We start from the raw sequence: 26,278 nt of genomic DNA, 5'->3' as shown, positions 1-26,278 counted from the left end.
TTGTAGGTTTGGAGAGCAAATTATGGCTAGAAATGTTCCTTAATATATGCCATTATGGTGATTTGTATATTAGGGAGAAAGGTAAAGGAGCTGATGATTTGACTAAAATCCAAACTAAGTTATGCTCTTTGCAGATTGAACAGCTGAAAAAACAAAAAGAGGGAGAGACAAATAAGGTGATTGGGACAGAAGGAGTTAAAGCATGTCCAGATAAAGAATTTCTGTCAGAAGTACAACATGGACAGGATGGGTGTAATGCAGGTTACCCCCAGAATCAATTGATAGGTGCAGTAATTACACCTAGAGGTAATAACATCCAAGGTAGAGGGATGTTGCGAGGCAGGAGTGGGATTGGTGGACGAGGAATGTATGGGAGTCCGTCACAAGGAGCTGGGATTGGACCTGATAGAAGAGTAGGCATAGACTGCTGGTTCTGCGGCAAATTTGGGCATTATGCATATGAATGCAGAGCTAATCCTGATAGTAACAGTACTGGTGGTAGAGGGAGACAAGGAGGATTCCCTCACTAGGATCCTGCAAATGAGATTCAGAGATACAGAGCAGGAAATGTGTATAATCAATGACTTTTAGGGGTGGTGCAAATTAGGGCAGGAACAGCTTATCCCATGTTGACAATACATATAAATAAACCACCGTATACTTTTTTTATTGGATTCAGGGGCAACTAAATCTGTGATCACCAGATTTCCCGAGGGAGTTGCATTGTCAGATGAAACTATCTGTACTATAGGATTTAATGGACAGAATAAGCTAGTACAGAGAACAGAAAAAACTAGTGTGCAGTTAGAAGGAAAAGAAGTGATGAGTCAGTTTTGTATGCTCCAGAATGTCCAGTAAATTTGTTAGGAAGAGATTTGTTACAAGCCTTAGAAATAGAACTCTCATTTGCACCAAACTCCTCAGCACTACATTTAGCAAGACAGTTTGTTAATATAACACACAGAAAGGAACAAATCCCTAATGTGCCTGAGTCAGTGTGGGCAACTGAGAATGATCCGTATGGTAAAGTGCAGAGTATAGACTCTGTGGAAATTCAATTGAAAGCAGGGTATATGGGCCCTAAGCGTAGTCAGTACCCTTTATCTAGAGAAGAACAAGAAGGAATTAAGCCAGAAATTGCATCTCTTCTGAAACATGGGATAATAGAGCCTAGTGGTTCTCCATTTAATACCCCTTTGTTCCCAATTCTGAAACCTTCGGGAAAATGGAGATTAGTGCAAGACTTACAAGCACTTAATGAAATGGTAGTGGTAGAATATCCTAATATTACAAATCCAGCTACTATTTTACAAACTGAGCCATTAGGAAAATGGTACATTGTTTTAGATTTGGCAAATGCATATTATTGTGTGCCTCTTGCTTGGCAAAGTAGGGAGTTAACTGCTTTCCAATATGATAAGCAGAGTTATCAGTGGGCTAGATTACCGCAAGGGTATGTAGAAAGTCCGTCTATTTTTTCTAAAATTTTGTCTAAAGATCTTCAGGCAGTGCGTACTCAACTTCCAGTGGGTGTGTCGCTGATCCAGTACGTGGATGACTTGTTACTGTCAGCATCCACATGGTCTGCATGCATGAAAGCTACTGAAATGCTTTTGCAGACATTAGCACAGGCTGGATATAAAGTGAATTCTGACAAAGCACAAATCTGTCAGTTACAAGTTTCATTTCTAGGATTGAATTTAGGAATAGAGGGTAAGAGAATTGGTTGTGCACTTTATGAACAAGTGTCAGAATTGGCAGTTCCTCAAACAGTGAAACAGTTAAGAGGTTTGTTAGGTTTGTTAAATTTTTGTAGATTGTAGATTCCAGCTTTTAGTACCAAAAGCAAGTCACTGAGATGACATCTTAAAGGCAGCCCAGCTAGTGATGATAAATTGATTTTGACTGAACAAGATTTGGAAATATTGCAGGACTTAGTACAGTCAGTATTAAATGCTCCTAGTTTGGCTCTGGTTGATTTAAATTGTGCAGTTGATTTATGGGTATATCAGGGTTCGGACGGTTGGACAGCAGCTGCATCTCAGCATGAGAACATAACTCCCATTGCTTATTTTTCTGGCACCTTTGGAGTGGTAGAACAAGGATTTTCTGACTGTGAGCTAGGTATTGTAGCTTGCGCTGATGCTATCTGTAAATTTCAGTCACATGTGCCAGGCATTCCAATTATATTACATACTTCTCATGCAGTTAAAACACTTATGGGAGATACCCATATTTCTTTTTCTGCTTCTAGACTTGGGAAATATTCAGCCATATTATTGAATTCTACAGTGTTACATAGGACTATTACAAATGCATCTAAATTTAACTTTCTCCAGGACCTTCTAGAGGGAGCAGTTGTGCTTCCACATACTTGTGGAATCACGGCTCTGCCTTTACCTGATAAAGTTGTTTTATCTAATGAACCCCTAGTTGAAGGAGATTTTTGGTTTACAGATGGGTCCTGTACAAAAGCAAGCCCAGGGTTTGCTGCTATTCAATACAACTCAGGTGATCAAGTTATCAGATGTGAGCAGTTTTTATTAACAATAGAATTGTCTGCACAAGGAGCGGAACTATGTGCAGTTTCATGGGTATTAGGGATGTGAATCGTGTGCCATATTGTCTTAACGATTGAAATCGTGTGGCAGGAGAAGAAAATCGTGTTTGGCACAATTATTTCATTGAAAAATCGTTAAAAAACGTTTTTTCCAATTAGTGCACACTAATGGGAGTTAGTGCGCACTAACAGAAATTGATACAATTTGACACTTTTCAGGTCAGTTAAGGTCAGTTTAGGAATGAATATGGATTCCTATTGGCTGCCCTCTTATTTATTCATGTTACCAAGGTTCCCACTGACAGTATATGGGGGATGGGAAATGGAAACAGTTGGTAGCTTGACAAAAAAAGTAATGTGATCAGTCAATGTGACTAGAACTTGTGCCCTAACCCTGATACCAGGGGTGTTGTGATCTTCCTGCACACAGTGCCCTAACCCTGGCACCAGGGGTGTTGTGATCTTCCTGCACACAGTGCCCTATCCCTATTAATACCAGGAGTGTTGTGATCTTCCTGCATACAGTGCACTAACCCTGATACCAGGGGTGTTGTGATCTTCCTGCACACAGTGCCCTAACCCTGGCACCAGGGGTGTTGTGATCTTCCTGCACACAGTGCCCTATCCCTATTAATACCAGGAGTGTTGTGATCTCCAGACTGGCTGGGAGCAGGGATACAGCTCTGCATGGATGACTGGGACAGGCAGCCCCAGACTGGATGGGATCAGGGAAGCAGCTCTGCATGGATTACTGGGACAGGCAGCCCCAGACTGGCTGGGAGTAGGGATGCAGCTCTGCATGGATTACAGGGACAGGCAGCCCCAGACTGGCTGGGAGCAGGGATGCAGCTCTGCATGGATTACTGGGACAGGCAACCCCAGACTGGCTGGGAGCAGGGATGCAGCTCTGCATGGATTACAGGGACAGACAGCCCCAGACTGGCTGGGAGCAGGGATACAGCTCTGCATGGATGACTGGGACTGGCAGCCCCAGACTGGATGGGAGCAGGGAAGCAGCTCTGCATGGATTACTGGGACAGGCAGCCCCAGACTGGCTGGGAGCAGGGATGCAGCTCTGCATGGATTACAGGGACAGACAGCCCCAGACTGGCTGGGAGCAGGGATACAGCTCTGCATGGATGACTGGGACAGGCAGCCCCAGACTGGATGGGAGCAGGGAAGCAGCTCTGCATGGATTACTGGGACAGGCAGCCCCAGACTGGCTGGGAGCAGGGATGCAGCGCTGCATGGATTACAGGGACAGGCAGCCCCAGACTGGCTGGGAGCAGGGCTGCAGCCCTCCATGGATGACTGGGACAGGCAGCCCCAGACTGGCTGGGAGCAGGATGCAGCTCTCCATGATCCGTGATCTGGTGGCCAGTATGGCTACTTAAAAATACACTTACCAACAATCAATTACCACATATATTTGAACTGTGTAGTTCCAGCCAGGACCACCTTTCTAAAATGCACAGTGATTGGCAAATTCAACATGCACTAGCCATTTCACATGCCCTGCTAACAAAAATAATAAACAAACAAGTTCTAGTACATGAGTGATGATCATCACGTTACTTTTTTTGTCAAGCTTCCAACTGTTTCCATTCACATCCCCCCAACCATTACCTCAGTGGGAACCTTGGTAACATCAATAGATAAGAGCACAGCCAGCCATAGGAATACATATTCATTCCTAAGTGATCTTTACTGGACCTGGGAAGTGTCAACATTTGTATCATTTTCTGTTGGTGTTCGTGAGTTTCCAGTTCCATTTCCCATCCCCCAACCATCACCTCAGTGTGAACCTTGGTAACATCAATAGATAAGAGGGCAGCCAGCCAATAGGAATACATATTCATTCCTAACTGACCTTCAGTGACCTGGAAAGTGTCAATTTGTATCATTTTCTGTTAGTGCGCACTAACGGGAGTTAGTGCGCACTAACACGATTTAACGATTTTAATGATAATCGTTAGAATTTCATTGTATCGTGTTCTATAACGATTTAAGACGATATTAACATTATCGGACGATAATTTAATCGTGAAAAACGATTCACATCCCTAAGTATTGCTGCATTGTGCAGAAGTGCCTTTGACTATTTTTACAGATTCACATTATATATTTTCATCTGTTAATGAGCATCTGAGAAAATGGAATAGGAGAGGATTTATTTCTGCTTCTGGAGAACCTCTTTCACATGTGCAGTTATGGGAATTAATTTTATCATGCTTACAGGAAAGAGGAGAGAAAGGATTATTAACAGCTATTTGTTGGGTGAAAGCCCACCATGCTGTTGACACGTGGATCTATAGAGGGAATGCATTGGCAGATTATGCAGCACAAGAGGTTGCGCAGACAACTTGTCAGCCAGCAGTAAAGGAATTAGTGCAGACTAGAGCACAAAAGGGCACAGGATTACAAAGTCCAAGCAATTGCAGGAGGTCTGCAACAGCTAATGAGAGAGCAAAATGGAAAGCTGCAAGCTCTACATTTACTAAGAATGTAGGCTGGGTGCATACAGCAGGAACTTTGTGTTGTGCTTTGAATGTTTTAAATCTGATGTTACATGAAGCTCATTGGCCTCTACATAACAGTTCCAATACAATGTATCTTAATTTGTCTCAAAGTATAAGGGCTCCAAATTACAAAGCCTTTGGTTCGCAATTTGTGGACCAGATGTCCAATATGTGCTACTGCACATCCCCGTAGAGGTGCAGTGACCCCTAGTGGACATATTCCAAAACCACAGGGACCTTATTTAGAATGGCACTGTGATTATACTGATATGATTCCAATCCTGTCTGGCTATCTTCCTGGCTATCGCTATTTTACTTATGTGTGACTGTCCATACACTCAATGGCTGGAAGCCATACCCTGTAAAGCAGAAACAGGTACTTGTATGGCAAAAGCATTGCTGACCCACATAATACCCAGATTTGAGGTACCAGGTTGAAAATTGTGACCATTAATGGATCACATTTTAGAAATAGAGTTAATGCATGCATTAACATCAGATCTGAACATCAAATGTCGGCATGTATCTGTATATAGACCTACGTCCAATGGTTTGGCAGACAGAATGAATGGAATCCTTAAAACAAAATTAAGACAACTGAATGTTGGCTTATGAGCAACTGGGCTCACGGCTTTACCAGCTGCACTGATGCAATTAGAATGAGCCCAGTGAGATCTATAGGACTCATTCCTTTTGAGCTGTGTATGGGTAGAGCTATGAATTTACCTCAACAAGTTGAGTATCAGAAACATGCTAAGGTACCAGATAACCTGTTTGTGTTTCTTAAAAATGTGCAGGTCGCAAGTCAACAAATACATGCTGCCAGAGCTAAGCAATCCAAAGTGCTAGAACCTTCGAGGGTGTATGCAGTAGGACATCTAGTCTATTGCCGCAACTTTACCCACAGAACTTGGAAAGATCCGGTGTATAAGTCAGAAACTTAGGAGTATAAGATCCGGTGTATAAGTCAGAAACTTAGGAGTCATCTTGGATAAACAACTGAGCCTCAAAAATTTCATCAACAACACAACTAAAGACTGTTTTTTCAAACCAAGTATTAAAACGATTGAGACCTCTCCTCCACTACCATGACTTCCGCACTGTGTTCCAGGCAATCATCTTCTCAAAAGTAGATTACTGTAACTCTCTTCTGATCGGCCTTCCAGCCATTACTATCAAACCATTACAGATGCTGCAAAATGCAGCAGCCAGAATTCTTACCAGGACTAAAAAAAGGGACCACATTACTCCCATCCTGAATGAACCTCCACTGGCTCCCGATCAAATACAGAATCTTGTACAAAGCTCTCACCATTACTCACAAAGCTCTCTACAACATCACCCCACTAGAACTCGAGATCCCTCTCCGACCGCACTTACCATCCAGGCCGGTAAGAGCAGCATATAAAGACACACTCCAGGTTCCCCCTGTTAAAAACCTCATTAAGTAAGAGAAGCCATCTCAGCCTCTGGGCCAACACATTGGAATTCTCTTCCACCAGACCTCCAGCTGGAACACTGCCCCGGTCACATTTAAGAAAGACTCAAAACCTGGCTTTCAAGCAGGCCTTTCAAGCAGGCCTTTGCTTAAATCAGTCGCCAGATGAAATTAAATCAGTTCTATCACTAGTAATCCATGACTCCTGCCTGCCTTTTTATCGATATAGATAAATCGTTATTTGTCCTACTATAGCCCCAATCCCAAGGGTCCTTAGCCAATACCATGGTCTTAACCTAACCATAACCCTACCAGCCTGTATCATAGTTAGATTTATACCCTGGTTTGCTCAATAGTTTCATGATCCTAGTTCTTGTATTCCTTTGTTTTATGTAATTGCACTCTTTGAGGCATTGTTTCTGTTACAATGTAAACCGTTTTGATTTGTAACCTCTTACAAGAAATTCGGTATATAAAACTGTTAAATAAATAAATAAATAAATAAATAAATAAATAAATAAATACTGGACCATACAGAATAACATTAACTCCTACAGCTGCTCGCTTAGATGCTGACACTACCTTCACACATTTAGTTGACTTGAGGTTGTGTCCAAGCACAGAAACTACTTGCTAAGACTTTACTTTTTTGTATCTGCTTTTGCAGCCTCATGGGCTTGAACTGACTTTATTTTATTTTGTAGGATTCTTAGGAGTATATAAGGACCTTTTTTGTTCTTTAAAGGACTGATCTTTGAACAACTGAAGTATTATTTAGTAGATTTATATTCTAACTAGAAAGGGTACTGAGTTAGCTAATCATTATTTTTGTTTTCTTTATTAGTAATAGATTTTAGAAATCATGTATCTATTTGTCTTTTATTTACTCTACTCTCTTCCTTACTTTTTTACTCTTCTTTCCCCTGATCTTTTGCTTAATTTCTCTTTACCTACACATACACCTTTTTCTACCAATATGTGGTATCAATTAATGTATAAACATTCTATTACATCATACCCTAACACTCCTTGTATTGCTTGTTCCCAACATTTTCATACCACTCAAATGGCAGGTTTTGTTCTGACAATACCACTATCTCTTTCAAATGTTTCTTGCTATTATCATGCTCTTGCCTGTCCAATTGCTGGAACTCAAGCACAAGTCTCTTCTCTTATTTCTTCTTTTGCTGCTTGTTTTTATGTTAATCAGACCTTTGGACCTCCTTATTCTAATCCCCCTGCTGCTAACGCTAATCAATATACTAAATTTGGTTTTTCCCCTTCTACAATGCTTTCCTTGTGGAATTAATCTGTTATTAATGAGACTTCCCCTTCTTGTCCTCAGCATTTACTTTGTCAACTTAGTTACCTTACTTATTCTTGTAGAGAGAAAAAAAATGGACTATTTGTGGAGCTTCTGAAACACCTACACTGTGTGTTTGCAGTTCCTATACAACCTTCAATGACCTGTACTTTCACTCATTTTGCTTCTGTTGTTAATACTTGGCCACCTCCTTTTTCAGGCCCTTTATTTCATACTGTGCTTACCCATTTTCCCTTTTGTTTTTCACAAAATAGTACTGGACCTTTTTTAGGTATTTCTTCGTGTGATACTGTCTATCATGCTATGTATCTAGGATTTGGTTCACAGCCTCTCATGGATGTTTTCTGGCAATGTGGTATTTCTGTCTTTCAGTTTCTTCCATTTCGATGGTGTGGTACTTGTGCTATGGTGATTTTAGCTGCTCCTGTGTTTATTTCTCCCCTTTCTATATTTTCACCCTCTATGTTTTCAAAATGTGTACGTCATTCTGCTTATCTTACGCCAACTGATGTACCTGATGAATTTAATAGGGGTTGGGTCCAACGGGGGTCCGGGAGCGGAGGCACGGTGAATCACATGACGTCCACGTCACTCCGATGTGACTCCGACATCACGTGCTCCTCGGAAAGGAATACAGGAATGGCTTCCTGACTCCCCGCTGGACCACCAGGGAGTTTTGGTAAGTCTTGGGGGGGGGGGGGATTAAGGAGGGTGAGGGGTTTAAATTTTTATTTAGGGAACCGATGCACGTATGGACATAGCCTCAACTTATGGAATTCTACATATGTCCATACTGACCGAAATTGACCCTCACCTTCGACTTATGGACTTATGAACATAAACTTTTTGTCTGCACATCCCTAGAATTTAAACTGTTTAGTCGAACTGAACTGTTACTTGCTTCTTGGCTGACACCTGGTGTTCAAGCTGCTGCAAATGCCAAGTGGATTCAGACTATCCGTTATCAGTTTATGCAGTTTGTTAATTTAACTACTGCAGGTCTTAATGTTATCAATACTGAGCTCAGAGCAACTGCAATTACTGCTCAACAGAATCGTCTACCTTAGATTCTATTCTTGCTTCTAAGGGTGGAGTATGTGTTATCATTGGTACTGCGTGTTGTACCTATATTCTTACTGCAGCTTACGAACATAATATGTCATATGTTTTCCAACACCTTCGTAATCTATCTCATGTTATGTATGCACAAGGTGGTATAAATTCTGCTACTGATTCATGGCTTGACTCTATATTTTCCTGGCTTCCTTCAATTTCTTGGCTACGTAAGTTACTATTTTCTGTATTTGCTATCTTCTTTATACTGATTTTTGCCTGTTGTTTTCAATGTTCTTTTTCTCTTCTATCATATATTCGTAACCATTCTTCCCTATTACACGTACCTACTTTTATCCCTGGTTCTCAGTATGAAACAGTTCTCCTTGCAGAGACTCACCCATTATGAACAGTGCAACAAGAATACATATATACTTTCTTCTTTACTGATTCTTTTAGTTCTTGCTTTATGCTAGTTATACTAGTATGTGATTCAATATTATGTGATTTGTAGCAAACATACTGTTTTCTAGTAGGAACAAATCATTCACTTCATACTATTAGTTTAAGTATGGTATTTCCTCCTTATGCAATGTAATTTCTAGTTTAAGACTAAAATTATGATATTATTACACTTGTATTTTGACCATAGAACTGGATGATTTCTATTGTAATTCAGTTGTAATGTTATTGTTTGATTAGCTAGTGAATGCTTGTATGAGTATTGTTTACATTAATTAGGAATCTAGAGGGACACAGAATTATGCTCTACACCTGATAAATACCAAAGTTAATGGTTAGGACACACTTTTAAGTTCCTTTGTCTTGGCTAATCGTCAAGGACCGATTGGTGTGCCACTGTTGCCATGTAACGTGGCACAAGAGGGAAATGATATAATGAAGATCTTGGTTCAGGATTTTGGTTCATTCAGCTTGACCCAGAAGCCTTTGCTTGTCTGATCTAACTGAAACTGCTGGGATACAGTGAACCTCTGACTGACCTCAGCCTCAGGAATTTGGAAGATATCTGGGAGACCTGTAGGCTCTGCAAAGCCTATAATTAAAGGCCATGAGGTTATCAATGGCAGATAGCTAAGCCATAATACAAGCTTGGTTCTCACAGATTCCTATCTCGACTGACAGAAGCCAGGTGAACTGGAGATTCTCGGAGGTCAAAGCTTTAATTAAAAGCCTGAAACCAGCAACAGAACACAGATCTATCTATTTACAAAACACAGAAGATCAGAAGGAACAGAGTGCATCAAAGCCATACTAAGACAAAGGAATTTTGTAAGGTGGGAGGGAATTTTCTCATGCTAGAGAAGGTCAGTTTATGACACTGTCATATTGTGTAAATGATCCTCTCACAAGCATTTTCTATGTATGGTTAAACTATAAAATAACAGCTTTCACAAGAGACTGTAAGACACAGTGATGCTCTGCCTGTCTTGAAAGGTTGGCATCTATGCTTCCAAGGATATGAAATATTAAATTTATATTTGTTCTAATTAAATTCTGTGTCATATCCTTGTATGAAAAAGTGCTGACAAGCTTCTTATTGAAGTCTAATATTTAGACACTTTCAAACTGGTGCCTGAGCAAACAATGTCATGTCTGCATTGGCCCACACCCAGGGACATGGCACATGTTATAAAATATCCTGGCTGTGCACTGATTTGTGCCAATTTTTAAGTAGATGATCAACTGGACATGCACTTTCCTACCATGTAGGTTGGAGGATTAATAAATGTGCGCGATCCAGCACCATTTCCAGTTTACCATTTCGTCCACCAGGTTTATGAGTTAACAGCTAAGTCATCCAAATGTCCTTAGTTTGATAGCCTACACTCCCTCCCCAGTTATCCTTTAAACTCCTTAGAAGTGGCTCAGTCCTTGTTTTCTATTAAAACTTATACTTCATCCATAGCAGAAATAAATTTACATGGCAGAGGACTTTGGCAAACAGTAGGGGTGCATATGTATTTACCCACAGATCTCTTGACCAGGCCCCAAACTGCCCATTCCCCACTCCTTTTTGGAAACTTTTCATGTGTGCATGCAGTGGGTTCTCCACATGTATCTAGGTGGTTTTTAAAAATAAGGTCAGAGCGTGTGAATCTGATTTCTTAATGCATCCCCTAATTGATGTGTGCATTCGGCTTTTTACATTTATTTTAAAGGATAGAGCAATCTAAACTATAGCTACACAATGCAAGGATCCACATTATGAGTCACTACTCAGGAAAAGGATTTAGGAAACATTGTGAAAAACATAAATTATTTTTTTTCAAAGTGTGGCAGAAACCAAGAAAATACATAGAATGTTAGGAATTAGAAAAAGAATGGAGAATAAAATAGAGAATAACATAATGCCTCTCTATTACTCCATGGTGTGACCACATCTTGAGAAATATGGATAATGTTGGTCACTGCATCTCAAAAAATTTTGGTCACCTTTCTCTGTATCTTTTCTAATTGAAAAGATACAGAGAAAGATGACCAAAATTATAAAAGAGATGGAATGATTTCCCTATGAGGAAAGGTTAATGAAATTAGCTCTTTACCTTAGAGACAAGATTGCTGAGGAGAGATATGATAGAAGTCTGTAAAATAATGTGTGGAATGTAATGAGTGTTGATTCATTCAAAAAGTTTAAAGACTATGGGACATATAATGAAGTCACAAAGTAGTATTTGTATGTATTTATTTATTTAGCTTGTTGCTTTATATACCTTTGTTCCAAAAGAAGATCACAACAGTTTATAGTAACAACATTCATATACATGGCCTTCAATCATATACTTTGTGTACACATTCCATATCTCATTCAACACCAAAGCAAGTACATATTATAGTTCATAGTTTTATATATTCTAGATATCAAAGTAGCTATAATTTAAATTTAGTTCATATTTCTAGTTCAACACAACAGTAACTACAAATTCTAATTCTAATTCATTTTCTAATTCATATTGATACTTTTCTAGTTCAACATAACAGTGAATAAAAATTCTAATTCTGTTACCAGTACCCTTTCTATCATGCATTAACTTTGGTACTGTCATTGCACATATCAGCATATTGACAATTTACATTAAATCATATACCCTTCCAAAGATCCATGACCTAGATTCATCAAACTGCACTGAATAATAGAGATGTGAATTGGAACCAGAATCGGTTCCGGTTCCGATTCACATCATGAATTGTTTTTCATGTGGCCCAATCGGGTTTTGTTTTTTTTTTTATCGGCTGCGCCCGAGCCGATAAACAAAAAAACCACCCCAATCCTTCAAAACAGCTCCCTTAGCTTCCCCCACCCTCCCGACCCCCCCAAAAATGTTTTAAATTACCTGGTAATCCAGTGGTGGTCCCAGGAGCGATCTCCCGCTCTCGGGCCGTCGGCTGCCACTAATAAAAATGGCGCCGATGGCCCTTTGCCCTTACCATATGACAGGGTATCCGTGCCATTGGCTGGCCCCTGACACACATGGTAGGAGAACTGGATGGCAGGCGACATCTTTAAATGGTGCGGGCCTTCCAGTGCTCCTACCATGTGACAGGGGCCGGCCAATGGCATGGATACCTGTCACATGGTAAGGGCAAAGGGCCATCGGTGCCATTTTTATTAGTGGCAGCAGACGGCCCGAGAGTGAGAGATCGCTCCCGGGACCACCACTGGACCACCATGTAATTTAAAACATTTTTTGAGGGGTCGGGAGGGTGGGGGAAGCTGAGGGAGCTGTTTTGAAGGGTCAGAATGGGTTTAGGGATTGTTTTTGTGTGCCATTTTTCCTGCCCTCCCCCAAAACGATAAGAGAACCCCATGAACAATTTTGTGGGGTTTTCCTTTCGGTTTTGGGGAGCCTCTAATTTCTGATGACTTTGAAAATATTGTACGATATTTTCAATTGTCAGAAATACGATTCACATCCCTACTGAATATCGCATGCATTAAGAAAATGGGTTTTTATATTTAAATTAATGTATTACCGCTTCGCAAAGTTAAGTATTGCACTTCGTGGTGCTATTACACACCGCAAAAAGCTTCATGATTTGCAAAATGTCACAATGTTTTGTGCGTCATCGCGTTTTGCGATAATGTTTCCAATATAAAAGCATGCTTCCTGCACCTCCTTCTTTGAAGGGTGTGTTTGGCGTTGCAGGTTTTGGAGAGGAGGTGAGTGTTTGGAGAGGTTTTCTGAAGAGTTCTTAGTGATAGCTGCGAGAGTAGTGCTGTTTATTTGTTCTCCTTTGTTTCCCTTAACCTTTGTCTTTTGTGCTTTTAGTTGAAGTGCAATTTTTTTGTCATTTGTCTTTTTCTGTGTGTCTGTGTGGCATGGAGGAGGTGAGGCATAGAGGAGGTGAAGAAGGGTGGAAGCGAGGCATGGAGGAGGTGAGGAGTGAAGTAGGTGAGGAGTGGTGGAAGTGAGGCATGGAGGAAGTCATGAGTGGAGAAGTGAGTGTGGAGGAGGTAAGGTGTGGTGGGAGTGAGGAGTGCAAGGAGAGAATGGAGCATGAGAGGAGTGGGAAGAGAGGTGAGGAGTGAGGATAGTAGAGGGAAGACGAGTCAGAGGGACTAGAAGGAAGAGGGCAGGAGTGCCAGGGGATGGAGGAGTAGGAGTAGACTTAGGGCCAGGGTTAGCAGCAGAGACAGGCAGGAGGGAAAGGATAGGAAGGCAGGGGAAGGGTTTAGTCAGGAAAGAGTGGTGGGAGGAGTACAACAGGCTAGACAGACAGGACAGAGAGGAAGGGAGTTGGTAGGGCACTGTGAGATGGGGGGGGGGGGGGATGAAGGGAGAAGAGACAAGAGCGGGACGGAGAGTAAGGGCAGGGTGAACATCCCTCTGGGACAGGAAGTGGCACCCCCTTCAGGCAGGTAGGCAGCACCATGCCAGAGACTGCGGCAATTAGGTTCAGCATACAGGAGAAAGAGCTGCTCATAGCAGGTGTCCTGCAGCACTATGCTCATCTATTTGGGAACAAAGCAGCCAAGACAAGCAAGTCTGCCAAAGTTCACATTTGGCCCGACACAGTCCAGTAGTATACAGAGAACTTGGGAGCAAGGGTCTCATCTGAATAGAGATGTGAAAGCCCAACTGAAAGCAAAAATATCATCTTGGAAAAAATATCAGCAGCCAACTGGTGGAGGGGCACCCGAAACTGAAATGGAGCAGAGATTAATGGAGCATCTGGGACCGGACATTTTTGAAGGCTTGGAGCTGTGGCTGGACACCTTCCACATAAGGGCCCACACAGCAACTGATAGATACATACTGTGTCTTAAACTATGTGTTTTAGCCAGTCCCAATGAATGACCCAAACTCAGTAGTGAAACCCACAAAGAAATTGGCATTATATGATCACTTTCAAATCCAACAAAGTGCTCCTCTGATACAACATTTTAAGGTTGTGCAGCCATATGTACTTATGTTGTTTTTATTTTTCTATTATTTTCCACACCTCGCCTTCAAGAATGTCCTGGTCCCTGCCATGAATGGCCAGGAACCAGCTGGCAAGGGGCAGATACTAGCTGGGATGCTCCTGGGACAAGCCAGCCCACACCATTAATGCAATGGCCCTTGCTCTTGGGTGCTGAGACACAGTATGAGGAGGAGGAGCAGCAGCAGCAGCACACACCACAGAAATTTAGAAGCCTGAATGTGTCGCTAGATCTCGATGCTTTAATACCAGATCCAGTAGGCTGGAGACCTCCAAGCAGCACACCAACACAGCTATGCCTGTATTGATTAGGGATGTGCATTCGTCTAGGACAAATTAGACAATTTCAATGAAATGTCTAATTCGTCCTTTTTCGGCCACCCCAAAAAATGAAGGGAATTTCCTCTAAATTTCGGGAAATTACATTTTTCGGGGTTAGTGCGCACTAACCCGAAATTCGGGGCGGCCGAAAAAAAAAAAAAGCCCGAACCTTGGGAAACCAAAATTTTCCGCGACGGGCAGATAATGAAGGCCAAACCAAAAGGTTCAGCCAAAGTACATCCCTAAAATTGATGTCTCGTGCCCCATCACCACCATGTGGTGATGGGGCACGAGACATAGGAGACATAGGAGACATAGGAGACACACGAGACATAGGAGTCCCTCAGGGCTCCTCCCTGTCACCTACCCTCTTTAACATCTACCTCTTACCAATCTGCCAACTCCTCTCCAACCTCAACCTCAAACATTTCCTTTACGCTGACGACATCCAAATCGTGATACCCATTAAAGAGTTTTACACAAAAACACTGAATCACTGGGAAAACTTTCTCTTCGAAATTAAATGCCTCCTATCTAACCTAAACCTAGTACTAAACTCCTGTAAAACAGAACTACTATTCATCTCCTCAGATAACAACAACTCCATCTCTAATCTTCCAACCACCCCCACTACTACACATGTGAAAGATCTAGGAGTGTTAATAGACAACCGGATGAACCTTAAAGCTTCCATCAACAGAACCACCAAAGATTGTTTCTATAAACTTCAAGTTCTGAAAAGAATTAGACCACTCTTCCACACTCAAGATTTCAGAACCATCCTTCAAGCTGTCATTTTCTCTAAGATCGACTACTGTAACTCTATCCTTCTGGGCCTACCCTCCTCCTACACTAAACCCCTACAGATGTTACAAAACGCTACGGCAAGATTACTGACAAATTCCAGGAGGAAGGACCATATTACTCCAATCCTAAAAGATCTCCATTGGTTGCCGATTCATTTTAGAATCCTCTACAAATCTCTTTCCATAATACATAAAACCATTCATCAACACTCCCCACTCGACTTACAAATCCCTTTCCAAAAGTATAACTCCTCCAGACCAACCAGAGACGCACTCAGAGGATCCCTCCAAGTACCCCCAGCCAAAACTACTAAACACATCACTCTAAGAGATCGGGCCTTCTCAACAGCCGGCCCCCTTTTATGGAACTCCATCCCACCAGACCTCAGACAAGAACCCAGCCTCCCAATCTTCAGGAAAAGACTTAAGACCTGGCTGTTCAAAAAAGCATTCCCGGACACTGATTAACCCTTGCAGCCTGTTGAACTACCTCCCATTGTAAAAATGTTAATTTAATGTAAATATCTTTATCTAATGTTATCCTCTCCCTTTCTTCTCTACTCCCAGTTCTAGTACCTTGTTATTTGTAACTGCTTCCTCCTCACTAATAGGTTACTCATTTGTTCTTTGTACACCCCTGTTCTATGTAAACCGGCATGATGTGATTGTATCATGAATGCCGGTATATAAAAATTTTAAATAAATAAATAATAAATAAATGTGGCCTGGCACGACCACCGCCATCAGCCCCGCACCACCATCTGCAGCACCCACACCAGATCTAGCTGCTCCAATCTCGTCCTCCGAATAAAGGCTCCTGCGAGGAGAATTATGCAGCCTTCACAGAGACTTACAGAGGCAAAATTGCATCATGCAGCACAGTATAGCAGCTCATTCACAGGATGAAAACACTATTACTGCGGCGATAAGCACACTCACTAATATCATGGCCCAAATCCTGGAGTGGATACCATACCCCACATCTGAATCTTCATCCCTTGCATTGACACCCTGCAGCAGTCCACCACAGGGACGAGAGCACAGGGGTTGGTCCTCTAAATCGATGCCACCTCCAAGAGGCAAGAGGCCATGTGGCAAGTGGCCATGAGGTACCAGGGCATGGTAAATAATGGCCATGAAGGCCATCTTTTCTCCAGATGGATGAAAGCAGATCAGCGTGTGCTCACTCCAGAGTTGTTGTGGCATCTAAATGGACGAAAGCAGATCAGCGTGTGCTCATCTCTTCTCATCTGCTCCAAGTGCTGGCTGCATTCTGCGGGGTGTCCCCTCTTCTCATCTGCACCAAGTGGTGGCTGCATGCTGTGGGGTGTCTCCTCTTCTCATCTGCACCAAGTGATGGCTGCATGCTGCGGGGTGTCTCCTTTTCTCATCTGCACCAAGTGATGGCTGCATGCTGCGGGGTGTCTCCTCTTCTTATCTCCAAGTGATGGCTGCATGCTGTGGGGTGTCCCCTCTTCTCATCTGCACCAAGTGCTGGCTGCATGCTGCGGGGTATCTCCACTTCTCATCTGCACCAAGTGCAGGCTGCATGCTGCGGGGTAGGGATGTGAATCGTTTTTCAACGATTAAAATTATCGTCCGATAATGTTTATATCGTCTTAAATCGTTATAGAACACGATACAATAGAAATTCTAACGATTTATCGTTAAAAATCGTTAAATCGTGTTAGTGCGCACTAACTCGAGTTAGTGCGCACTAACTGAAAATGATACAAATAAACACTTTCCAGGTCACTGAAGGTCAGTTAGGAATGAATATGTGTTCCTATTGGCTGGCTGCCCTCTTATCTATTGATGTTACCAAGGTTACCACTGAGGTGATGGTTGGGGGGATGGGAAATGGAACTGGAAACTAACAAACACCAACAGAAAATGAAACAAAGTGTTCACACTTCCCAGGTCAGTAAAGGTCACTTAGGAATGAATATGTATGTACGTATTCCTATTGGCTGGCTGTGCTCTTATCTATTGATGTTACCAATATGGTTGGGGGGATGTGAAATGGAAACAGTTGGAAGCTTGACAAAAAAAGTAATGTAATGATCAGCACTCACCTGACTAGAACTTGTTTGTTTATTATTTTTGTTAGCAGGCACCTGAAATGCTAGTGCATGTTGAATTTGCCAATCACTGTGCATTTTAGAAAGGTGGTCCTGGCTGGAACTGTACACAGTTCAAATATATGTAATTGATTGTTGGTAAGTGTATTTTTTAAGTAGCCACACTGGCACCAGTATGTTTACTTTTCCTCCTACTTAACTCACTAGCTCAGCTTTGTAAGAAGGGCTTCTCTGCTTGTGTGTTGTTTTTGTTTGGTGTGAGGAGAGCAGAAACATCAGATCTTTATTCAATCTACTACAGTCATCTCTTACAGTGCCCTATCCCTATTAATACCAGGAGTGTTGTGATCTTCCTGCACACAGTGCCCTAACCCTGATACCAGTCTGAGACAGCTCCCTCCCTGCATTACTAGTGAGAGGCTGGCTTCACAGACAGGGGGGAGCTGCCTGACCCTCACTCCTGACTTCCCCCATGTCCCAGCTAGTGAATGGTGTGTGGGTGAGGGGGGGGGGGAGGATGGTGAAGTCTGAGACAGCTCCCTCCCTGCATTACTAGTGAGAGGCTGGCTTCACAGACAGGGGGGGAGCTGCCTGACCCTCACTCCTGACTTCCCCCATGTCCCAGCTAGTGAATGGTGTGTGGGTGAGGTGGGGGGGGGAGGATGGTGAAGTCTGAGACAGCTCCCTCCCTGCATTACTAGTGAGAGGCTGGCTTCACAGACAGGGGGGAGCTGCCTGACCCTCACTCCTGACTTCCCCCATGTCCCAGCTAGTGAATGGTGTGTGGGTGAGGGGGGGGGGGGGGAGGATGGTGAAGTCTGAGACAGCTCCCTCCCTGCATTACTAGTGAGAGGCTGGCTTCACAGACAGGGGGGAGCTGCCTGACCCTCACTCCTGACTTCCCCCATGTCCCAGCTAGTGAATGGTGTGTGGGTGAGGGGGGGGGGGGGGAGGATGGTGAAGTCTGAGACAGCTCCCTCCCTGCATTACTAGTGAGAGGCTGGCTTCACAGACAGGGGGGAGCTGCCTGACCCTCACTCCTGACTTCCCCCATGTCCCAGCTAGTGAATGGTGTGTGGGTGAGGGGGGGGGGGGAGGATGGTGAAGTCTGAGACAGCTCCCTCCCTGCATTACTAGTGAGAGGCTGGCTTCACAGACAGGGGGGAGCTGCCTGACCCTCACTCCTGACTTCCCCCATGTCCCAGCTAGTGAATGGTGTGTGGGTGAGGGGGGGGGGGGAGGATGGTGAAGTCTGAGACAGCTCCCTCCCTGCATTACTAGTGAGAGGCTGGCTTCACAGACAGGGGGGAGCTGCCTGACCCTCACTCCTGACTTCCCCCATGTCCCAGCTAGTGAATGGTGTGTGGGTGAGGGGGGGGGGGAGGATGGTGAAGTCTGAGACAGCTCCCTCCCTGCATTACTAGTGAGAGGCTGGCTTCACAGACAGGGGGGAGCTGCCTGACCCTCACTCCTGACTTCCCCCATGTCCCAGCTAGTGAATGGTGTGTGGGTGAGGGGGGGGGGGGGAGGATGGTGAAGTCTGAGACAGCTCCCTCCCTGCATTACTAGTGAGAGGCTGGCTTCACAGACAGGGGGGAGCTGCCTGACCCTCACTCCTCCGGGGTATTGTGATCTTCCTGCACACAGTGCCCTATCCCTGATACCAGGGGTGTTGTGATCTTCCTGCATGCAGTGCCCTATCCCTATTAATACCAGGAGTGTTGTGATCTTCCTGCATGCAGTGCCCTATCCCTATTAATACCAGGAGTGTTGTGATCTTCCTGCATGCAGTGCCCTATCCCTGATACCGGGATGTGTGCAAGAAGATCACAACACCCCCGGTATCAGGAATAGGGCACTGTGTGCAGGAAGATCACAACACCCCCAGTATCAGGAATAGGGCACTGTGTGCAGGAAGATCACAACACCCCTGGTATTAGGGATAGGGCACTGTGTGCAGGAAGATCACAACACTCCTGGTATTAATAGGGATAGGGCACTGTGTGCAGGAAGATCACAATACCCCTGGTATCAGGGTTAGGGCACAAGTTCTAGTCACATTGACTGATCACATTACTTGTTTTGTCAAGCTACCAACTGTTTCCATTTCCCATCCCCCATATACTGTCAGTAGGAAACTTGGTAACATGAATAAATAAGAGGGCAGCCAATAGGAATACATATTCATTCCTAAACTGACCTTAACTGACCTGAAAAGTGTCAAATTGTATCATTTTCAGTTAGTGCGCACTAACTCCCAGTTAGTGCGCACTAACTCCCGTTAGTGCGCACTAACTCCCGTTAGTGTGCACTAACTCGAGTTAGTGCGCACTAATCGGAAAAAAAACGATTTTTAACGATTTTTTAACTAAAAAATCGTGCCTAAGACGATTTTCTTGCCCTGCCACACGATTTCTATCGTTAAGACGATATGGAAAATGATTCACATCCCTACTGCGGGGTATCTCCACTTCTCATCTGCTCCAAGTGCTGGCTGCATGCTGCGGGGTATCATCTCCTCTCACCTGCTCCAAATGCTGGCTGCATGCTGCGGGGTGTCATCTCCTCTCATCTGCTCCAAGTCTTGCTCCCATGCTGCTGTGTATCGTCCTGGGCCTCCTGCTCCCATGCTGCTGTGTGTTGTGCTGCTCCTTCAGTGCTAGTGCTAGACTTTGTGGTTGTTCTCCTGCTGCCTACATGCTGCAATTTGCTGCCATGGCCCTTAGGCGGTCCCCTTTCAGTGCACTCTTTCAACATGGTTAGCCTGGGGCCTTCACTTGAACTTGGAATCCCTGGCCCTTAGGCGGTCCCCTTTCAGTGCACTCTTTCAACATGGTTAGCCTGGGGCCTTCACTTGAACTTGGAATCCCTGGCCCTTAGGTTGTCCCCTTTCAGTGCACTCTTTCAACATGGACAGTCTGGGACCTTTGCCTTTGCACACTTTGTACTGCATAATCTACCTTTCACTTTACAGCAGTACTCTACCTTTAGGTCTGCCACTTCTTGTTTCTAGATGTTGTTAGTGTAATCATGAATCTGCTGTATAGATAACATGCTATACCTGTATATATCATTCTGCTGTTAGCATGTATTTTTGTACAGGTTTGCAATGAATGTGCTGTTCAGAAAATGTGTATACTTTGCTGATATTTCTTCTCTTATCCTTGCACATTGTGATTACCTAAGACATTGCCATTATTGCCAGCAGTGCAATACCTGACTTTGGTAATAAACTGCACATGGCTTGGAAATGGAAACTTGCTGTTGCTCTCCTTTCATTGTGTTTTTTTATTGTTAAGGGTTGCAAAGGCAGAAGTTTGCTTTCCACATGACCTTGCCTGCAACATCTGGCTGTTATATTCACAAAGTTCAGTTTTGAGCAAGCAAGACCATATGACCTGTGATATTAAACAATGTGGTATGTGAGTACAGCCAGGATGCACAGATCAATGAGTAGGACCTTACTATGGCCATTGACTTCATCCTCTGGATGCCTCCTTTACAATTCATACTGTTACATTAATGTTGCTTTCATTCTCCTGTGTGACACAGCTGTGTAGCTTAAACGGCAACACTTTATATAGTGTGCATTTACAGGCTGGGTGTTGAAAGCAATGAACGTGGAGTGTCAAAGAGGCAACAGTATACTTTATGTACATGGAGTGAATGTAGGAGTCCAAGGGTATGTGACCACATACAAGTTATGGTGACATTGCACAACTAAGTAGTGTACTTAATATTTATAGCAAATAATAGGGATGTGCATTCGTCCAGGTTCGGGGAGCCTGAAACCCAAACAAATTTTTCCAGAAATGTCTGGAAAAATTTATTTTCGGGTTAGTGCGCACTAACATTTTTACATTAGTGTGGCTCGGGTCGGGCTTCACACATCTCTAGCACATAAAAACGCATGGTGTGTGTTGCACTCTATTGTCGCCTGTGTACATTGGTAGAGACACTGTGAATATGAAGCTGCTTAGAAATGTGTCTAAACTGATAGTGGTAGTACATCAAATGTGATCCTTTAATTTATTTTTTATTTATTTAACAGTTTTTCCATACCGACATTAGAGGGCACATCATATCGGTTTACATTTATAACGTTAGATGGAAAATACAAAGAACAGGGAGCGGGGGGGGGGGGAGGGGACACAACAAAACGGAAACGTGGGCAACAACGGTGCTGCAGATTAAGGTAGGCTATAAAGGGAGCCTGAGAAATCAAAACTGGAGAGGTAACATTAACTAGATAATGAGGATAGGTAGCATTTTCCTTGTTTTTTGTAACTTTCCCTCTCCCTTTTTCTGATTCACTGTATTTAAAGTTCAAGGCTCTTATTGAAAATATTGTTTTTTACGTTACGTTATGCTTTACACTCCTTGTTATATGTAAACCGGGTTGATGTGATGCCTATCATGAAACTCGGTATAACAAAAACAATAAATAAAATAAAATAAAAATATTAACAATGTATTAATAACAAATTAACAATATAACTAGGGTGGCAGGGAGTTAAGGGGAGGTGGGAGTAGGGGGGAGGGGTGGGGGGAGGGAGGTTGAAGGGTAAATGTATGTGGGTCTAGTCTGGATAGGCCTGGTGGAAAAGTCAAGTCTTGAGCATTTTCTTGAATTTGTACGGATAGAGTTCAAGGTGAAGGTTGGTAGGTAGGGCATTCCAATGAGTGGGACCGGCGATTGATAGGGCTTGGTCTCCTGTTGAGGAGAGGTGGGCGTTTTTGAGGGGTGGGATGTGCAAGGTGCCTTTGAGGTTTGTTCTGGTTGGGCGGGATGGGTTAGTGAAGCGGAGGGGTGCATTGAGCCTGGAGGAATTATGTTTGTATATGGCCTTGTGGATAATGGTAAGGGTCTTAAATAGGATGAGTGATGGGATAGGGAGCCAGGGGAGGTCTTTTAGGAGGGGGGTTATGTGGTCAGATTTACGTGCATTTGTGATGGTTCTAGCAGTAGCGTTCTGTAGCATTTGTAGGGGTTTGATTGTGGAGTAAGGGAGGCCTAAGTACAGTGAGTTGCAGTAATCTAGTTTGCATGAGAGTGTGGCTTGGATGACTGTTCTGAGATCGTGGGTATGGAGTAATGGTTTAAGTGTTTTATGATGTTGAGCTTGTAGAATCCTTCTTTTAAAATAGAGTTGATATGTTTTTTTAGATTTAGGTGTTGATCGATTAGGACTCCCAAATTTCGTACTGGGGTCTGCAAGGCAAAGGAGCTGGAGGCTGGGTCATCAGTTGGTGAGAGCTTGAGTGTTTGGTGGTTGTGGATGAGGAGCAGTTCAGTCTTTGAGGCGTTGAGGGCGAGATGGAGGTTTGTGAGGAGGGAGTTAATGGAGGTAAGGCATTTCTCCCAGAATTCTAGCGTTGTGGCGATGGTGTCCTGTATGGGGATAATTTGTACATCATCTGCGTAGATGTAGAATTTGAGGTTGAGTTCAGAGAGTAACTGGCATAGGGGCAGGAGGTATGTGTTAAATAGGGTAAAAAAGAGGGCTGAACCTTGGGGAACTCCTTGGGTGAGTGAGAGGTATGCTGATTCTGAGTTTCCTAGTTTTACCGAGAATTTTCTGTTTGCCAGGTAGGATTTGAACCAGAGGAGTGTAGCGCCAGATATACCAATTTCAGTTAGGCGGGCGAGGAGGAGATTGTGGCTTATCGTGTCAAAGACGTGACATGTCATATGAAAGGTCACTTTGCAGCATATGAACTCCTTGCCTAAGAAGCAGCAGCAAAAGGCCATGGTGTGCTATGCCGAATCACATTTCTTAAGAAAAAACCCTTACACCATGTACTGCCTGTATCAGTTTATTAACATCAGTTTGCTTTTTTATCATAAAATGCTATTCAAATTGTCTATAACAAGTTACACACTTCATAACATTGTACATATGCCTTCTTTTTTATATTTTGATGTTCTGCCTTGCACTTGTTTAATACCCTTAAAGGAAACTAGTGCACACTCTGAGCTGAAGCCTCAAGAGTAGGCCAGAACATTGTATCAGTACTATATGAAGCACTGTGCCACAGTCGATCTGCATACACCCTACAAGGGAATTGCTAGAGCTGTGGACCTAGCAACCTTGCATACAATGGGTGACACAACAGGAACTCCCCTTGCTGTGGGAATGTGTATGGTAGGTGGAAGGAATTCCTTGCCAGAAACGTACTATACCCAGCCACAAGGCAGGCCAGTACAGGCATGGAAGGCAGACTGCAGAGGTGTTCCTGGTACACAGCTCCAGCAACACACCACTCCCTCTGCTATTTGCCACCTCAGCAGATGCAGTTCCACACAGTTCTGACGTACTCCTGCTGTGTACTTGTGGAACAGCACACGACCCTGCGTAAGCAGACTCACCCCAATCACAGCTAACTGGAACACAATGTTAGTATAATGTATGAGTTTACCTACACTGTTTTGTAAATGAGGGGCCCCTAGCTTTCTAGGAAAGTGTAGTCAGAAAACTTGTTGCATGACACCGAAAAGATTATGGATTTCATATGCCCTATAGAGAGCAGGTGTAAGGTTATTATGTGAGCCAAGCAAATAGGTGGGGATCCAAAAGGTGTTGTGCTGTGGACAACGCAATGGCCATATTGCCTGATCTGACAATGATACAAAGATGGTTCTCAGTAACAGCTCGTTCACAATGTATGTGTCAGGATTGAAGTCCGGAATGCCCATCCAGACTCCCACACACACAGTAAGGGAAAGGGGCACGTTTCTGTGTAAAGCAGCATGATGGAAACTAAGGGTGTGAATGATGTCTGTAGTGCAAGCATTTTATACTCATAATTTACTGTCACTCGCCAGGCAGCACAACATGCACACAGGCATGAGCCATTTCATTAGGTATACGGGCACCCAACATTACATTTTAAGGGTATCTGAAAGGTGGCTAGGTCAACATACACCTAAACACAGCATGATGTGCCCTGCTACAAGTACTTGCTGGCCAAACCTTTCTGTGTTGCTCAGTACAAGGAGAGGCAAAATGCCATATATGGTGCATAACTACTTCATATGTCACCATGGCCACCGGCACACACCTCTGTGCCTGCAAGAACAGTACAGTTACAGAGAGAGTTCATTTCTAACAGAAAACAACTGGTCATATTTAGGACCATACTGACCCCAGTACACATGCAGGCCAATATAGTAAAGTGCGCTCCAGTGTAGCGCACTGTTATCCTGGGTTTGGTTGCGCGCTTTTGACTCGCTATTTATATTTATAACAGTAAGGGGTAATAGCGCATCAAAAACGCGCGGCCAAATCTCCCCAAAACTAATAGTACCCGCAACATGCAAATGCATGTTGATGGGCCTATTAGTTATTCCCGCATGATACAAAAAGTAAAATGTGCAGCCAAGCCACACATTTTACCTTCAGAAATTAACGCCTGCCAAAGGCTGGCGTTAATTTTGGCCGGCACCAGGAAAGTGTACAAAAAAGCAGAAAAAACTGCTTTTCTGTACACCTTCCAACTTAATATCATAGCGATATTAACTCAGAGGCCCCAAAATAAAAAAAAAAATTAAAAATTTGCCCACAGGTTGGAAGATGGACGCTCAATTTAACCGGTGTCCGTTTTCCGAACCCATGGCTGTCAGCAGGTTTGAGAACTGACGCCGGTAAAATTGAGTGTTGACTATCAAACCCGCTGACATCCGCCACTTCTGTCAAAAAGGAGGCACTAGGGACGCGCTAGTGTCCCTAGCGCCTCCTTTTACCATGGGCCCTCATTTGCATGTGGGCCGATAATGAATCGCGTGCACAGAAGAGTGGCCTGTGTGCGTGTCGGGAGAGCGGACGTTCGCAGGCACTCCCACACTTCTTTCTGTATCAGCCTGATGTTTTACTATCAGAGGGCCATGATCTACAGAGAGCTCAAACTAATGAAAGCAGTAAAAAAGGTAATAGTGTAAAAAGGAATTAAAACCAGATTACCTGCAAACATCTTATCTAAATGAGACCCAAGGGAGGAAACTCCAAAAGCTGTTGGCCCCACACACAATGAGTGACCGAGTGTAAGGGAAACTGCAGAATCAGCTGAGCACAGCATGTCTGCAGCACTGACATGCAGCACAGAGAAGGGATGACCTGATCAACCATCCTTGAATCTGGAATGCATTGTTTAGACTGGGAATGCTGGCACATGTCTGATTCTAGGATAGTGAGTAATCCTGTCCCACACACACACAGTTTAGTTTGGCACGCACACTTGTTTACATTAGGCTATAAAAGACAAACAGCTATGGCCCAGAGAGAGGGAGAAACCTGCTTTTCCTTTGCAGACGTGCAAAGTGATGAGACCCCTTCGCCTGTGATGCTCTCTCTCCTTTCCAGGCTGATGACTAAAAGGGTGTTGTGAGTATTGGCCGAGATACAGTGTACACACATATGTATATGCTTAGCACTATTTTTATGCTTAGAACTGTATACCTTTAATGCTTAGCATTGTTAAGATTGTATAACAATAAACATATTATTTTACTTTTACCTTGTTCACGCTTACCTCATTCCTTACATTTGGCGACGAGGGTGGGATGGCTTTATTTAAAAGGAAAACAAAGCAGCCATCCAAACCTGTTACCCCCGTGGATGTTAAAATCCCGGGATGGGAAAAAATCCCCTACTCTGTGCTGGCACAGGAATGGGCAATGAATATGGGATTAGCAGAGGCATGGGATGTAGGTGGCGAGCCGGTAAATATTGTAAAA

General features: G+C 43.5%; 1 protein-coding gene across 1 annotated transcript in view; it reads right to left on the bottom strand.

Annotated features, from left to right (window-relative positions):
* LOC115077789 (vomeronasal type-2 receptor 26-like) overlaps positions 1 to 26,278 on the bottom strand; it is a 472,276-nt gene that overhangs the window by 174,146 nt on the left and 271,852 nt on the right. The window lies entirely within an intron of this gene.

This window comes from Rhinatrema bivittatum, chromosome 16 (assembly GCF_901001135.1).
Source record: "Rhinatrema bivittatum chromosome 16, aRhiBiv1.1, whole genome shotgun sequence".
Lineage (NCBI taxonomy): Eukaryota > Metazoa > Chordata > Amphibia > Gymnophiona > Rhinatrematidae > Rhinatrema > Rhinatrema bivittatum.
The sequence above is the reverse complement of the archived record's forward strand: the minus strand, read 5'-3'. Positions and strand labels throughout refer to the sequence as shown.